General features: G+C 37.6%; 1 protein-coding gene across 1 annotated transcript in view; it reads right to left on the minus strand.

The window, feature by feature from the left end:
• LOC129233580 (serine/threonine-protein phosphatase 6 regulatory ankyrin repeat subunit B-like) overlaps positions 1-3,444 on the minus strand; it is a 56,412-nt gene extending 52,968 nt beyond the window's left edge. The window contains exon 1 of the mRNA XM_054867590.1: positions 3,335-3,444. The gene's annotated coding sequence lies outside the window, so the exon portion shown is untranslated. The remainder of the gene's footprint in view (positions 1-3,334) is intronic.
• Between the last annotated feature and the right edge of the window lie 13,251 nt (positions 3,445-16,695).

Below are 16,695 nucleotides of genomic sequence, written 5' to 3' on the forward strand. Positions count from 1 at the left end.
AGTGTGCTGATTTTCAAAGTTAGTTTTGTGAAGCTGCTGATTTTACAACTTGATTTTTGTGAAAGTACCGATCTTAAAATAAGATTTCTGTGAAAGTACCGAAAAACGGTAGTAAAACTAGCCTGTATTGGGCCCTGTAGAAGCCGAAAGGTTAATCAGAAAAGTGATAACAGGTATTCTTAGAAACAATTTCAGCGACAGAAAGCTTGAGAGGGATTTTAGTACATGTGTAGGACAGGAAGTGGAATGTCTAACATTTTGTTAGCAGCCCAAACAAGTTACACAAAACATTGCCAATGGATACATTGGAAAATTGAAAATGAACTGCAGCGATTAAAGAAAAAGCAGAAGTAAAAAAGTTCGAATGATTATATTGTATTGCACTGAGAAAAAGGAAGTTTGAGATCAATTGAAAGTTAAAAATTTGAAGATGAATGTAATTAAAAAGAAAAAAAGCGATTTTATCACAAGTGCATCAATACAATGTTCCAAACTCCTCACCGTTCAAAAGAACGGTTGTTCATTTTAAGGATTTGTTTTTTGACCGGTTTGTTCATGAATGACACATCCCTTGTGGGTGGATATGAAGTAACTGAGCACTTCAATATCGAGGAAGGAAAAAAAGTCAATGTTTCAAGCAAATCACACGTTTTGGTGCACAAAAGAATTCCAGCACAAATTTTTGGAATCCACCTGCTTATATCTACTTAATTTCAGACCGAAAATAATTTCACATGTCCAGTCAATCCTTTTCAAATTTACCTTTATCAACATTTCCCCCTGTGCAGAGAGCAGAAAAATAAAACCATGCGACTAGTAGGTGTTTCTTAACAATTCAAAGAATTAAACCTGACCAGCAGGTGCTACTCAAGCCCAAACATTACTCACCCTTACAACTAACAATACTGCCGTGCTAAGCACAGATGTGGTATCTGCACATTTTATCAAAATCGAGTTATTGTCACCAGGTGGTCGTTAGTCATTTAATTTACCTAAATCTCAAGTTTTTTGGCGATTTGTGAACGCCAAATATTAAAAAAAGCTTTCGGAAAAAGTCGTAACTGCACAGTTTGCGGAGTTTGCTAAGGCAATTTGAACGTAAATACTAAGCCTTTAAAGTGGTATCTGCGCAGTTACCACTTTTTTCCTTAGTATTTTTTGTAGATACGACTTTTATACCTTAGTAAAGCAGCATATTTAATAATGTAGCAGTTTATTATAACACAGAAATAAAAATTAGTTTACCGTTGAATAGTTGATACAGGTTGATAATAAAAATTAATACAACTTTGCATAATTGTTAAAGTAAATATTCAGCTTTTTCTATTCAAATGTTTATTTAAAATGTAAATTCTAAAAATGAAATGCATGTAAAATATTCATATCTAATTCTTTCATGCAAAAAAAAAAAAAAAACACACATTTCATTCTACGGCCAGTAATATTTTTATTTAAGTATCGTCTGCTGTCAAAATTATTTTCATGCTCGGTAAAAATGAATCTAGAAAATAAAACATTATAAAAAACACATTCTTTTAATATATAGAACAGAAAATTGTAATGGATTACAGTTTTAACTTGGTAGAGTGTTTTGAAAATGGTATCTTTCAGAAGGTAGATTCTGTTAGATTTGTATTAATAAAATAAAGCGAAACAGCTAACTCCAAAGAAAGCAGATGTTTTCAGTATTATTTAATGATACCTTGAGCACGTTTTACTAAGCTATTTTTGTCGTATCTTTGCAGATACCCCTAAAAATGCGTAGTCATTGTCACTTACGGTGAAAATAGCTTAGTATATGAAAAGGTTTTGAAAAGAAAATTAGTCGTAATTACATTTATTAATTTTAAATTAAGATTTTTACAAAAATACTCTTCTTACGGTTTTTAGGTAAGTTATTTACGGAACAACTATCGCAAGTTGAGCATTTAATTAAGTCATAAATCAAAGAAATGAGTTGTAAAACTTTAATTGTCGATTTCTCATTTTGAGCTCTACTGCAGATACCACATCTGTGCTTAGCACGACAGAATAGTGCATTGTACACACATCGGATTCGAGAAAAAAGAAAACGGATGCACATAAAGAAAGGTTCATTCAGCGGTCAAAATGACCGTAGTCAGCCTTTCATGGTATAAGCATTTATAGCAACTATAATAATAGACCTAAAGAAATACAATCTAGTGTTGTAAGATCTTAATATAAGTCAATGAAGGACCAAGAGTATGAAAACTAAATACGGCAAACGTAAGCATTTGAAAATCGTTTGCGGTCAAAATAACCGCATCCGTCTTTCCAGTCAGAGCCGTGTCCAAGGGGAGGGTTTTAAGGGTTAAACCCCTCCCATTGGAGAAAAAATAATAAGCCAAAAGAAAATGTGTAGTTGAATTTAATAACTTCAATGTGAAAGTTTGTGTAAAGCGCTTTGAAAGAAAACCTCGAGGTTTTTCTGCCATTTAAGACTGATAGAGCTTTATCAACTGGAATAACATTTTGTAAACCTGTGGGAGAAGAATCGCTAAATGAAAGATTTGTCAACACAAAGCATCAACAGCGTTAATATTGCTTGAGGACTGAGGAGGTTATGATGAATTCGGTATATGTTGCAGCTGCGAAGATGCATTGATTGTGTTTGGTAATGTAATTTGCATCCACAACAAACTTTTTCTTGTTTAGTGTACAAAGCATTATTTCAGAATATGAAACCCAATATACATGCTACATTATAAAAGAATCTGTGGGCAGTTTTTAAAATTAATTGCAATCAATAACCGCACAGTAAACAGACTTGATTAAAACAGAAACAAACGAGGTTTGATTAAAAAGAGGATGTAAAATGAATGAATACTGCTGTTATTTGCGCAGCTAGAATTATTCTTCTGGGGGGGGGGGTATAGCAGTCCTCACAGGTCTATAAATGCCATGCTGGGATTGGCAATTTAACGAAAAACGAAAGTTTGGTGGATAAAATCTCAGCCCCCCTCCCCCCTCGGGAAAGAATGTAGAAGCTATAAAACCCCTCCCTTCATGAAAACCTGAACACGGGCCTGTTTCCAGTCATAATGTATGTCTTCCTTCATATTATGACATGACGAACTTCATCAAGTCTTACTTCATAAATTTCTTCAGCAAACCCACATTGAGACCCAAAACGTTTTTGACACGGGAAAGGAAGGGGTTTTTGAGGGGAAAACCAGTGTTATACCCTTGTCGAAGTGTATCCCCCCTTGTCACGTAAAAACCACTTGTTCATTTCCAACCCTGATTAAAATCAAATTAAACTTCCAATTTCACCCGCGTCCGTAAGCTAAATAAATAATAATGAACAACATACCCTTGAAATGGAAGGACTTTTTCCCTTAACACCACTCGTAATGGATATTCAGCTACTTAACGTTACTAGTCTAAAACCAAAACATGTGCATTCCATGTTCAAACATCGTCCCAACATATCGTATACTAGCGAGCCGTCGAGCAGGCGTGCTTGATTGGAGGAATAAGTTTCACTGCAGCCAATCGTAGGTGATCGTTACGAAAGAATCTGTTTATTTTCAAAACAATTGTTTCTCCTTTTTCCTTTTGGGGAAGAATTTTCGATACCGAGAGATTCCTATTCCTATTCAGAGTCACAACTGACTACAACTGTATTTATGACGAGGACTGCATACTAAGTGCCTTGCCTCCATTATTTTATCTACCGATAGATGGCAGCACCATCACCGGATCGAACAGTTAATGTGAATTTAGAACTAGTCCAGGAGCTAATAGCTGCCTAGTACTAGCACCCCCAGAGGTATCGTTTCACTTGGAGGACATTGGGACCACGAGCCTATTTAACGTCGCCCAGTCCCCTTTACTGACGACGGTGGGTCTTCGACCATCGAGGTTCGAACCCAGGACCCTCCGGCCCCGAATCCGACACTCTACCGATCGGGCTACCACGACCCTACCGAGAGATTATTTTGTACTTCCGAGACATGAAGAGTTTTGGAACTTCTTTTTCAAATATCGGAATTGGCCAATACATTACTTTTTCTTTCATTTGTGTTCACAAAAATTTTGCAGTTTCTTCCATTTTGCGTCAGACGCAAGGAAGCTTTTTTATTTCGATCTTCAAAGAAATAAAATTTAGTTCATATTATACTAATTCAATAATATGATTTTTTTTTTTTCGTTTTTTACTAACTTATTTTATAAATATCATCACGCCAAGTAATTTATTATGTTTGAAAGACTATATAGAGACATTAGTTCATAGCGGTAAAACACCACAGAGGAGAGAGGCAGCGTAAAGCTGAAACAACTAAAAATTCTTCGAACTAGAATTTACATTTGAAGTCGGGTCGTCATTTGGGGGAGGGGGGGGGTCAATTAAAATTGTGTAATTGTGTTTTTGAATAATTGTGTGAGTGGGCGCAGGGCCGATCCTAGGGTGTCGGCCGCCCGTGTGCAAAGACCTAATGTGCCGCCCCTCAAGAGTAATTTGCATATTTTGACTAATCTTTAACGTCTATATAAATCTTTCTTTATATTTCTATGCCAAGTTCGAATTTAAAAAAAAAGGGGGGGGGCAGAAGAATGATCTTATAAAAAGGAAGAAATTTTTTATAATAAGAAACTCCTTAGGTACAATTTATATCTTTGAAGAAAGTATAAACACCAAAATTTACTAGTCGTAAAAACGCATTTTATAGTCTTTCTTCGGTGACATCAGAGAAGGGACGGAGGAAGGGGAAGCGTGGGGGGAGGTGTCAGGGGTTCAGGGGAGAAGGATTGCTCCAAGAAAATTATCGAAATTGGTGTATGAAAAATATTTTTATTTAATCTTTAGTTGTGTTTGGTTGCAAGGACAAAAGAGTCAAGTGTATTCAAGGTGCATAGAGAAATTTTCGAAATTGACGTCAAATATCGCAATTTTAGGAACTTTTTCGAGACTTTAGGTGAAAGTAATGTTGCAGTTCTTTCCTAAAATTCTTTCAAAATTGAAATCAATTTGAAGCTATTTTTTAAGACCGTAGCTTAGGAAGGATCGGCGTTCTTCCCGAAAAATCTCCGAAACTGAAATTTTAAACCCGCAATTTTGGGTTACCTTTGTTGTCGTTGCAAGATGGAGGGAGATTCAATCGTCTTCCATCGAAAGATTTCAAAATATAAGTTTAAAACGAAAATTTAGACAGTCTTTGGTGACGGAAGGGGATCTGGTGGCTATCCTCCGGTAATTTCTCGGCACTATTTTTCAAAAACCCTTTTTTGGCTAGATTTGAAAACAATAGGGGAAACGTGAAAATATTCCGAACCAAAATATTTTTCGGAACTGAAATCCATTATAGGCTATTTTTGGGAAGGAAGGATTTTGAAGCTTTTAAGCGATATTTCTAAAATTGCAATTTTATATTATCTTTGAAGACGTTAACAAAACTGGGAAGCTTCTACGGATCTTTCGGATATTTTTCAACATTAATGTCTGAAAAATATAACTATAGACTTTTGTCCACCTCACCTCGACGATTGATGGATATGCCCTAGCGCCGTGAAAAGTTACATAAGCCTGGCAGTTCTCCTCCGGAATTCTTTAGAAATATAAGTCCCAAAATCGTATTTTAAGCATTGTTTGATAACGATGGGCCTAAGAGCGGGCGGGGGTTCAGTGTGCCCTCACGAACTGTGTTTTTGAAACTGAAGTCAATTTTAGGCTAGTTAGGCAGGAAGCTGTGGCTCCATGGAACCGTCTAAGAGTGAAATTTTCAGGTATAGTGATTGCGTTGGAGAAAAGGGGGATCCGGGGTCTTTCCCCAAAAGTTCTTGAAACTGATGTTTGAAAAACGCAATTTTAGTTTGTTTTTCAATACGTTAAGTGAAAGGGGGTGGAATTAGGGGCTTCTCTAAAGATGCTAATTGAGACTGCCTTTGGTAGTAATGTTTGCGAATGGATTTCGGGGTCCTGCACTGCAAAAATTTCGAAAAATGCCAAAGCAATTTTATATGACGTTTGATGATAGGAAGGGCTGTCGTCTGAAAACACGTTTTGGATTTTGGAGTCAACATTTTTAAGCTATGGTAGATTAAGTTAAGGTGGAAGAGGTGAATCAGAAACTTAATTGAGTCCTTAAGATCGATCGTTCAACCAGCGAAATTTTCTGAAAGTTAAGTTCTAGAAACGCAATTTTAAGCCTTCTTTAGTTTCGTTAAGGAGGTCATGGCATCCTTTTGGCTCTTCGTTTTGGAGTCACATTTAAATTTGCTTCCCGGGGCAAGGGCCCTGTCCTCCTACCTGATCTGAAATCGGGCAGTTCATTCAAGATTTTAATCAGAAAAATTGTCGTAAAAGGGGAAAAGTACAACATTTTAGTTCGTCATTCATATATATTACTCTCAAGGGAGTCGCAATTTTCCACTTTCTCTCCACGCCTCCACGATTGTTAAACCAGGCCCGTGTCCAGATTTTTATAAAGGGAGGGGTTTTAATCTTACCAGTGGGGGGGGGGGGAGAATTCAACCCTCTTACAGCTTTTAGTTTTACGACAAATTGCCGATCCCAGTATGGGGTTTATTCGCATGTAAGGACTGCTGTATTCTTGAAGGAATACCTCTAGCTGTACAAAATACCAAAGTATTCCTTCGTTTCACAGATTCGCTTTAATCAAACTTTGCTTACTTCTTTTTAATTGAATCTGTTTACTATGTAGTATATTGCAATGAGTATTAAAAACTCTTCACAAATTCTTTTATAATGTAGAATGTATATCAGGTTATTATGTTCTGAAATAATGCTTAATAAACCAAACAAGAAAGAGCTCTTTGCAGATGCAAATTACATAGTCAAGCACAATCACTAATGCATCTTCATAGATGTAACATATGCCAAATTCACCATCAGCTCCTTACAATAAGCAATATTCTTTCTTTGCATTTTGTAGATCATTCAGCGGTTCGTCCGCCATACTTTTTCCGAAATATTACATCAGTTTGTAAGGCTTTAGCAGTTGTAAATCGCAAAAAACTTCAGAGAGAAAATTAAAATAAAATAAAAACGCTGAACGCAAACTTTCTCATTAAAGTAAATTTAAGTCAAATATACATTTTCTTCATTTTGTTTATTTTTTCCCCAAGGGAGGGGTTTAACCCCTAAAACCCTCCCCTTGGACACGGCGCTGTGTTAAACACAGAGTTTGTTACATAGTTTGTTGTTTGAAATGCTTGCGAGAGTATCTAATCAGTATAGCTTTTTTTTTTAATAAATAAAATATGTCTTCATTGTTTAGGTCTATAAAAGCTTGGGGGGTAAGCATTAGTGACCGCCCTCGGTGCTCCTTTTAGACGGCCCCATTTCATGCTTCAGAAGGGGGCCTTTCCCCTCCCCTGTATCCATGCCTGATCACCGGTTCTGTCACAAACTTTGCAACCAAATGAAGCATGTGTGTTAAGAGTAGATATTAATGGACAATGAACCAACACAATGTTCCCTTACATTCTATTTTTCTTAAACTATGCTATGCTGTCGGGAAATCGACACATACTTTGACAATTGAACATTTAAAAATCAGCATATTTATTCTACTTATTATAAGTTATCTTGTAAGAAATTCTTGAGGAATTTTGCTTGATTATTAGAACTAAACGATGCGGCCTGCGGCCGCCCCTTGCTTTGGCCGCCCTTGTGCGGTGCACACTCTGCACACCTGCTAGGATCGGCCCTGAGTGGGCGCGGGTTTCGGCACATGAGTGTTTTCCCTTTGCCTCCCCCCCCCCTCTCTGGAAAAATTCGAAATGACAGGCATGATTTGATTCTTACTAAACTTTGTTTCAAAAATCTTTTTTTTACAATTGAAAAAAAAAAGAATGAATGAATGAAAGTCCCCTCCGGTTCCTCGAAAATGTTCTTAAAGTTCACTTTAAACCATTAATCCGCTTTAAAGTGAAGAATTAAATATCAAATTAATTCGAATGTGCTTGTGACTGCTAAACCTTTAATATTTTCGCCAATATGGAATAATAATGATGATACTAGTCGACCCGTGCGGAACTCCGCACTGTGCTTCGAATCGTTTCATAAGGTATTTGGCTCTTTAAGAGTTTCAACGGATGAACAATATGAAGAAGAACCGAAAAAAAAAGTAAACGCTGAAGAGAAGGCATGTAATTTAAAAACATCAGTAACAAAACCTCGTTAAACACAACGTTGTTATAATTTGTTCATCGCTCACCTTTTGGTCGTACATATTTTCAATTCAAACATAAATATCATTAAAAGTGTTCCTGAGTAGTGACTCGTGAAAAAGCAATAATTGTGCATGTAAAAAAACAGGTTGTGGCAAATACAGTCCTGCCCATGTGAGCATCTGACGGGAAAAAAAGAAACATTAAAGAGATATTTATTGGAACGGATTCGAATTGGCGCCATTCTAATTAACAGCCCGACAACCCAACAAACCTAGCAATTGCGCCTTCCTTTTCGAAAGCTATTCATTGAAGGAATGCGTAGTAAAAAACAGCAAAAAAGCTTTTTGCCAAAAAAAAAAAAATAAATAAATACGATCATGCTTCTATGTTTTGTCATTAACCAGCATGATACGATTTAAAATTATTCGAAAAGCATGGAATTTGATTCAAGAATGACGAAGATCTCACGTAGCGATTGAAACGAAAATTCTAGAGAAGTAATAAATTTGATTGAAAATAGGTGTTTTTATCTTTGAATATTGAACAATTTCACATAGAAGGTTGCTTTATGAGTTACGGCTTAAATGCCCGCAGATGTTTCTCTTTTAATCGAACACTTAAAATTCAAAACCAAAACCAGTTGAACTGAGTCCGTTTTTTAAGTATAATTTTTCGAACGTAGACAAAATGTTTTTTTTTTTTTTTCAGCAGAAAGCAGAGGAATAGAAAATGATTTCTTGCTAATGAAGTTGATAATAATTTTAATGCTTTATATCGTATTCGTGCGAATAAAAAATTAAAGGTTTACTGGGTGAAATTCGTAGTTTTCATTTGGCGAAGTATTTTTTCATTTGTACAAAAGGTCGAACACTGCTATTAGAAACATCTACATTTCAGCATACAATGAAAATGTTTTTCTGCACAAAAAGGATTTTCTTTAGGTAAATCTAATTCTTTTTGTGCTTACATTATGCTGAGTGATCTGGATGTAGTCAAAGCTTAAAAAAAGGAAGAACACTCTTCGATTAACAGTCAACTTATCCGAATGAAAACTGTAGCCTGCATAAAGGAGCCGAAACACCAAGTAGCATTCCCACTGCATTTATTTTATTACGTTTGTATGTTATGAGTACATGTAATGCGTAATACTAATATAAATTTGATATCCTTTGGGACAGCCCAAACTTGCCCGAAGTTCAAATAGTTTATAGCCGAACGGTCTACCGAAAAAAACTTATTAATTTAACCGAACAACTAAGTCCAGTGCTTTAAAACTTTATTAAAATATGAACACACAGAAAAGCTTTTTTTTTTTTTAGCCGAAAGCGACGTAAAAAATGGAAAACTGCATTAGAACTTTGCAATGTATTTTGAATGAATTTTGAATGAATTGTAATGAATTTTCAATGTATATTTTTAGTTTCTAATTTGATAATTCTTCTTTTTTTAATATTTCCCTTTTGCGAAGTCAGTCAGCCAGTCCAGTCCAGTCAGTCAAGCAGTTGGTCATTTAGTCAAGCAGTCAGTCATTCAGTTAGTCAGTCAGTCAGACAGTCCAGTCAATCAGTTAGTCAGTCAAGCAGTCAGTCTGGCAGTCAGACAGTCAGTCAGTCAGTCCAGTCCAGTCAGTCAATCAGTCCCATTCAGTCAGTCAGTCAGTCCAGTCCAGTCAGTCAAGCAGTCACTCATTTAGTCTCAGTAAGTCAGTCAGTCGGTCAGTCCAGTCAGTCAGGCAATCAAGAAGTCAGTCAGTTAGTCCATTCAGTTCAGTCAGTCAAGCAGTCAGTCAGTATCAGTCATTCAGTCAGGCAGGAAGACTCCGACCGACAGAGCTCCGTTAGCCTAATGGCTAAACCGTTGGGCTTCCAAGCGCGTGGCCCTGGGTTCGATTCCCAGCTTGAACGAAAATCTTCATTGTGTTTTCTTAGTTTCTAATTTGGAAATTCGTTTTTTTTTTTTATTTTTCTCTTTAGCGAATATATTTCATTCAGTCAGTCAGGCAGTCAGTCTCGGTCCGTCAGTGAGTCATTCAGTCAGTCAGTAGAGCAGTCCGTCATTTAGTCTCAGTCAGTCAGTCAGTCAGTTCAGTCCAGTCAGTCAAGGAGTCAGTGAGTCAGTCAGGCAGTCAAGCATTCAGTCAGTCAGTCTCAGTCAGTCAGTCAGTCAACCAGTCCCATTAAGTCAGTCGGTCAGTCTCATTCAGTCAGTCAGTCTAATCCAGTCGTTCAGTTAGTCAGTCAAGCAGTCAGTCAGTCAGTTAGTTAGTCATTCAGTCAGTCAGTCAAGCAGTCAGTCATTGAGTCTCAGTCAGTCAGTCGGTCAGTCCAGTCTGTCAGTTAGTCAGTCAGTCCAGTAAGTCAGTCAGTCACTCAGTCAGTCATTCTTAGTCAGTCAAGCAGTCAGTCAGTCAGTATCAGTCAGGCAGTAAGACTGCGACCGACAGAGCTCCTTTAGCCTAATGGCTAGACCGTTGGGCTTCCAAGCGAGTGGGCCTGGGTTCGAGTCCGATCCTGAACGAAAATCTTCGATGTATATTTTTAGTTTCTAATTTGAAAATTCGTTTTTTTTTTTTTTTAAATTTCTCTCTTTTGCGAATATGGATTATTTATGTAGGGAGGAAAATTCTGCGTCAGTTTAATTTTCCGACCTGTAGATTTCAAAGTGTTTGAATCAATAATTACCAAGTTGCATTTTTAGTTTTTATTACATTTAAGACTCCGATTGACAGAGCTGCGATAGCCTAATGGCTAGACTGTTGTGCTTCCAAGCGAGTGGCTCTGGGTTCGAGTCCCAGCAGGAACGAATATCTTCAATGTATTTAATTCTTTTCTAATTTGAAAATTCTTTTTTTTCCAATTTCTTTCTTTTGCAAATATCGATTATCTATGTAGGGAAGAAAATTCTGAGTCAATTTAATTATTCGACCTGTAGATTTCAAAGATTTTAGAACAATAATTACCAAGATGCATTTTTTGTTTTTATTATAATTAAGACTCCACTCGACAGAGCTCCGATAGCCTAATGGCTAGACCGTTGGACTTCCAAGCGCGTGGCCCTGGGTTCGAGTCCCAGTTTGAACGAAAATTTTCAAAGTGTTTTTTAGTTTCTAATTTTAAAATTCTTTTTTTTTTTTTCAATTTCTTTCTTTTGCAAATATCGATTATTTATGTAGGGAAGAAAATTCTGAGTCAGTTTACTTATTCGACCTGTAGATTTCAAAGTGTTTGAATCAATAATTACCAAGGTGCATTTTTTGTTTTTATTATATTTAAGGGGTCTAAGGACCCTTAACCTTCAAAATTTTCGACTTTCTGGAAAAAATATATGTTATGTATAATTTGATTCTCAACAATTTGATACCTTATTTTTTACCATACGCAAAAAACTTTCCAAGTTATTGTAAAAATGCGTAAACTTTCCCCATAGAGATTTATGTTAATAGCAGCTGTTTAAGCCTCTTTTTCTCAGGTACCGGTTTCTTCAGTTTTCACGTTTTGCGCGTATGATATCTCAGAAAGTTTCTTATATATTTCCTTAGGTAATAAATAAGGTATCAAATTGTTCAGAATTAAAATATGCATAACATATATTTTTTCCAGAAAGTCGAAAATTTTGAAGGTTAAGGGTCCTTAGACCCCTCAAGTCTTTAATCGACCGAGCTCCGATTGCCTAATGGCTAGACCGTTGGGTTTCCAAGCGCGTGGTACTGGGTTCGAGTCACGGCCGGAACGAATATCTTCAATGTATATATTTCTTTTCTAAATTGAAAAATCTTTTTTTTTTTTTCAATTTCTTTCTTTTGCAAATATCGATTATTTATGTACGGAAGAAAATTCTGAGTCAGTTTAATTATTCGATCTGTAGATTTCAAAGATTTTAGTGCAATAATTACCAAGGTGCATTTTTTGTTTTTATTATAATTAAGACACCGACCAACAGAGACCCGATAGTCTATTGGCGAGAGCGTTGGGCTTCCATGCGTGTGTCCCTGGGCTCGAATCCCGGCCGGAAAAGAAATCTTAAATGCATATATTTTTTTTCTAATTTGATAATTCTTTTTTTTTTCCCTTTTGCGAAGTCAGTCAGTCAGTCCAACAGTCAATCAGTCAGTCTCATCCAGTCAGTCAGTCGGTCAGTTCAGTCCAGTCAGTCAGTCACTCAAGCAGTCAGTCATTCAGTCTCGGTCAGTCAGTCCAGTCAGTCGGTCACTCAGTCAGTTAGGCAGTCAGTCAGTCAGTCTCAGTCAGTCAGTTAGTCATTCAGCCAGTCAGTCAAGCAGTCAGTCAGTCAGTCAGGCAGTCAGTCAGTCTATCAGTCTCATTCAGCTAGTCTGTCAGTCAGTCAGTCAGTCAGTCAATCGTATTCAGTCAGTCTGTTAGTCGGTCAGTCCCGTCCAGTCAGTCCAGTCAGTCAGTTAGTCAGTCAAGCAGTCAGTCAGTCATTTAGTCATTCAATCAGTCAAGCAGTCAGTCAGTCATTTAGTCATTCAGTCAGTCAATCAAGCAGTCTGTAATTTACTCTCAGTCAGTCAGTCAGTCAGTCGGTCAGTCAAGCAGCCAGTTAGTCAGTCAAGCATTCAGTTAGTCAGTCAAGCAGTCAGTCAGTCCAATCCAGTCTCAGTCAGGCAGTCAACCAGTCAGTCTCGGTCAGTCAGTGAGTCAGTATCAGTCAGTATCAGCCAGTCAGTCAATCAGTCAGGCAGATTCAGTCAGGCAGTAAGACTACGACCGACAGAACTCCGATAGCCTAATGGCTAGACCGTTGGTCTTCCAAGCGAGTGGCTTGGGTTCGAGTCCAGGCCGTAACGAAAATCTTCAATGTGTATATTTCTTTTCCAATTTGAAAATTCTTTTTTTTTTCAATTTCTTTCTTTCGCAAATATTGATTATTTATGTAGGGAAGAAATCTCTGAGTCAGTTTAATTATTCGACCCGTAGATTTCAAAGATTTTAGATCAATAATTACCAAGATGCATTTTTTATTTATATTATAATTAAAACTCCAATCGACTGAGCTCCGATAGCCTTATGGCTAGACCGATGGGCTTCCAAGCGCGTGGCCCTGGGTTCGAGTCCCAGCTTGAACGAAAATCTTCAAAGTGTTTTTCAGTTTCTAATTTGGAAATTCTTTTTTTTTTTTTAATTTTTGTCTTTTGCGAATATTGATTATTTATGTAGGGAGAAAAATTCTGAGTCAGTTTATTTATTCCACCTACAGATTTCAAAGTGTTTGAATCAATAATTACCAAATTGCATTTTTTGTTTTTATTATATTTAATATTCCAAATGACAGAGATCTGATAGCCTAATGGGTAGACCGTTGGGATTCCAAGCGAACGGCCGTGGGTTCGATGCCCAGCCGGAACGAATGTCTTCAACGTCTATAATTCTTTTCCAATTTGAAAATTCTTTTTTTTTCAATTTCTTTCTTTTGCAAATATTGATTATTTATGTAGGGAAGAAAATTCTGAGTCAGTTTAATTTTTCGACCTGTAGATTTCAAAGTGTTTGAATCAATAATTACCAAAGTGCATTTTTTGTTTTTATTATAATTAAGACACCGACCAACAGAGTTCCGATAGTCTATTGTCGAGAGCGTTGGGCTTCCATGCGTGTGGCCCTGGGTTCGAATCCCAGCCGGAAAGGAAATCTTAAATGCATATACTTTTTTCTAATTTGATAATTCTTTTTTTTTATTTTTCCCTTTTGCGAAGTCAGTCAGTCAGTCCAACAGTCAATCAGTCAGTCTCGGTCAGTTAGTCAAGCAGTCAGTCAGTAAGGCAGTCAAGCAGTCAGTCTCAGTCAGTCAGTTAGTCATTCAGTCAGTCAGTGAAACAGTCAGTCAGTCAGTCAGTCAGTCAGCCTCATTCTGTCAGTCTGTTAGTCGGTCAGTCCCGTCCAGTCAGTCCAGTCATTCAGTTAGTCAGTCAAGCAGTCAGTCAGGGAGTCAAGCAATCAGTCAGTCATTTAGTCATTCAATCAGTCAATCAAGCAGTCTGTCATTTACTCTCATTCAGTCAGTCAGCCAGTCAGTCGGTCAGTCCAGTCCAGTCAGTCAGTTAGTCAGTCAAGCAGTCAGTCAGTCAGTCTCAGTCAGTCAGTTAGTCATTCAGTCAGTCAGTCAGTCCAGTCCAGTCTCAGTCAGTCAGGCAGTCAGTCAGTCAGTCTCGGTCAGTCAGTCAGTCAGTCAGTCATTCAATCAGTCAATCCAGCAGTCTGTCATTTACTCTCAGTCAGTCATTCAGTCAGTCAGTCAGTCAGTCGGTCAGTCAAGCAGTCAGTTAGTCAGTCAAGCAGTCAGTCAGTCCAGTCCAGTCTCAGTCAGTCTCGGTCAGTCAGTGAGTCAGTCAGTCAGTCAGTCTGTCAGTCAGGCAGACACAGTCAGGCAGTAAGACTTCGACCGACAGAACTCCGATAGCCTAATGGCTAGACCGTTGTTCTTCCAAGCGAGTGGCCTGGGTTCGCGTCCCAGCCGGAACGAATATCTTCAATGTGTTTTTTTAGTTTCTAATTTGGAAATTCTTTTTTTTTTTTTTTAAATTTTTCGCTTTTGCGAATATTGATTATTTATGTAGGGAAGAAAATTCTGATTCAGTTTAATTTTTCGATCCGCAGATTTCAAAGTGTTTAAATAAATAATTACCAAAGTGCATTTTTTGTTTTTATTATAATTAAGACACTGACCAACAGAGATCCGATAGTCTATTGTCGAGAGCGTTGGACTTCCATGCGTGTGGCCATGGGTTCGAAGCCCAGCCGGAAAGGAAATCTTAAATGCATATATTTTTTTCTAACTTGATAATTCTTTTTTTTTTTTTCCCTTTTGCGAAGTCAGTCAGTCAGTCCAACAGTCAATCAGTCATTCTCGTCCAGGCAGTCAGTCAGTCAGTCTCAGTCAGTCAGTTAGTCATTCAGCCAGTCAGTCAAGCAGTCAATCATTTAGTCTCAGTCAGTCAGGCAGTCAGTCAGTCAGGCAGTCAGTCAGTCAGCCTCATTCAGTCAGTCTGTCAGTCAGTCAGTCGGTCAGTCCTGGCCAGTCAGTTCAGTCAGTCAAGAAGTCAGTAAGGCAGTCAAGCAGTCAGTCAGTCAGTCTCAGTCAGTCAGTTAGTTATTCACTCAGTCAGTCTCAGTCAGTCAGTCAGTCAGTCAATCGCATTCAGTCAGTCTGTCAGTCGGTCAGTCCCGTCCAGTCAGTCAGTTAGTCAGTCAAGCAGTCAGTCACGGAGTCAACCAGTCAGTCAGTCATTTAGTCATTCAATTAGTCAATCAAGCAGTCTGTCATTTACTCTCAGTCAGTCAGTCATTCATTCAGTCAGTCAGTCAGTCAGTCAGTCCAGTCCAGTGAGTCAGTTAGTCAGTCAAGCAGTCAGTCAGTCTGTCAGTCAGTCAGTCAGCCCAGTCCAGTCTCAGTCAGTCAGGCAGTCAGTCAGTCTCGGTCAGTCAGTGAGTCAGTCAGTCAGTCAGTCAGTATCAGTCAGTCAGTCAGTCAGTCGGTCAGTCTGTCAGTCAGGCAGACTCAGTCAGGCAGTAAGACTCCGACCGACAGAAAACCGGTAGCCTACTGGCTAGACCGTTGGTCTTCCAAGCGAGTGGCCTGGGTTCGAGTCCCAGCCGGAACGAATATCTTCAATGTATATATTTCTTTTCTAATTTAAAAATTCTTTTTTTTTTTCAATTTCTTTCTTTTGCAAATATCGATTATTTATTTACGGAAGAAAATTCTGAGTCAGTTTAATTATTCGACCTGCAGATTTCAAAGATTTTAGATCAATAAGTACCAAGATGCTTTTTTTGTTTTTTTTATAATTAAGACAGAAATCGACAGAGCTCCGATAGCCTAACGGCTAGATCGTTGGGCTTCCATGCGCGTGACCCTGGGATCGAGTCACATCTTGAACGAAAGTCTTCAAAGTGTTTTTTTAGTTTCTAATTTGGAAATTCCTTTTTTTTTTTATTTTAATTTTTCTGTTTTGCGAATATTGATTATTTATGTAGGGAGAAAAATTCTGAGTCAGTTTATTTATTCGACCTATAGATTTCAAAGTGTTTGAATCAATAATTACCAAGGTGCATTTTTTGTTTTTATTATATTTAAGACTCTTATTGCCAGATCTCCGATAGCCTAATGGCTAGACCATTGGGCTTTCATGCGAGTGGCCCTGGGTGCGAGTCCCGGCCGCAACGAATAACTTCAATGTATATCTTTATTTTCTAATTTGAAAATTCTATTTTTTTCAATTTCTTTCTTTTGCAAATATCGATTATTTATGTACGGAAGAAAATTCTGAGTCAGTTTAATTATTCGACCTGTAGATTTCAAAGTGTTTGAATCAATAATTACCAAGGTGCATTTTTTGTTTTTATTATATTTAAGACTCCAATCGACAGAGGTCCGATAGCCTTATGGCTGGACCGTTGGGCTTCCAGGCGCGTGGCCCCGGGTTCGAGTCCCAGCTTGAACGAAAATCTACAAAGTGTTTTTTAGTTTCTAATTTGGAAATTCTTTTTTTTTTTTTTTAATTTTTCTCTTTTGCGA

The sequence above is a fragment of the Uloborus diversus genome, unplaced genomic scaffold, assembly GCF_026930045.1.
Source record: "Uloborus diversus isolate 005 unplaced genomic scaffold, Udiv.v.3.1 scaffold_54, whole genome shotgun sequence".
NCBI lineage: Eukaryota > Metazoa > Arthropoda > Arachnida > Araneae > Uloboridae > Uloborus > Uloborus diversus.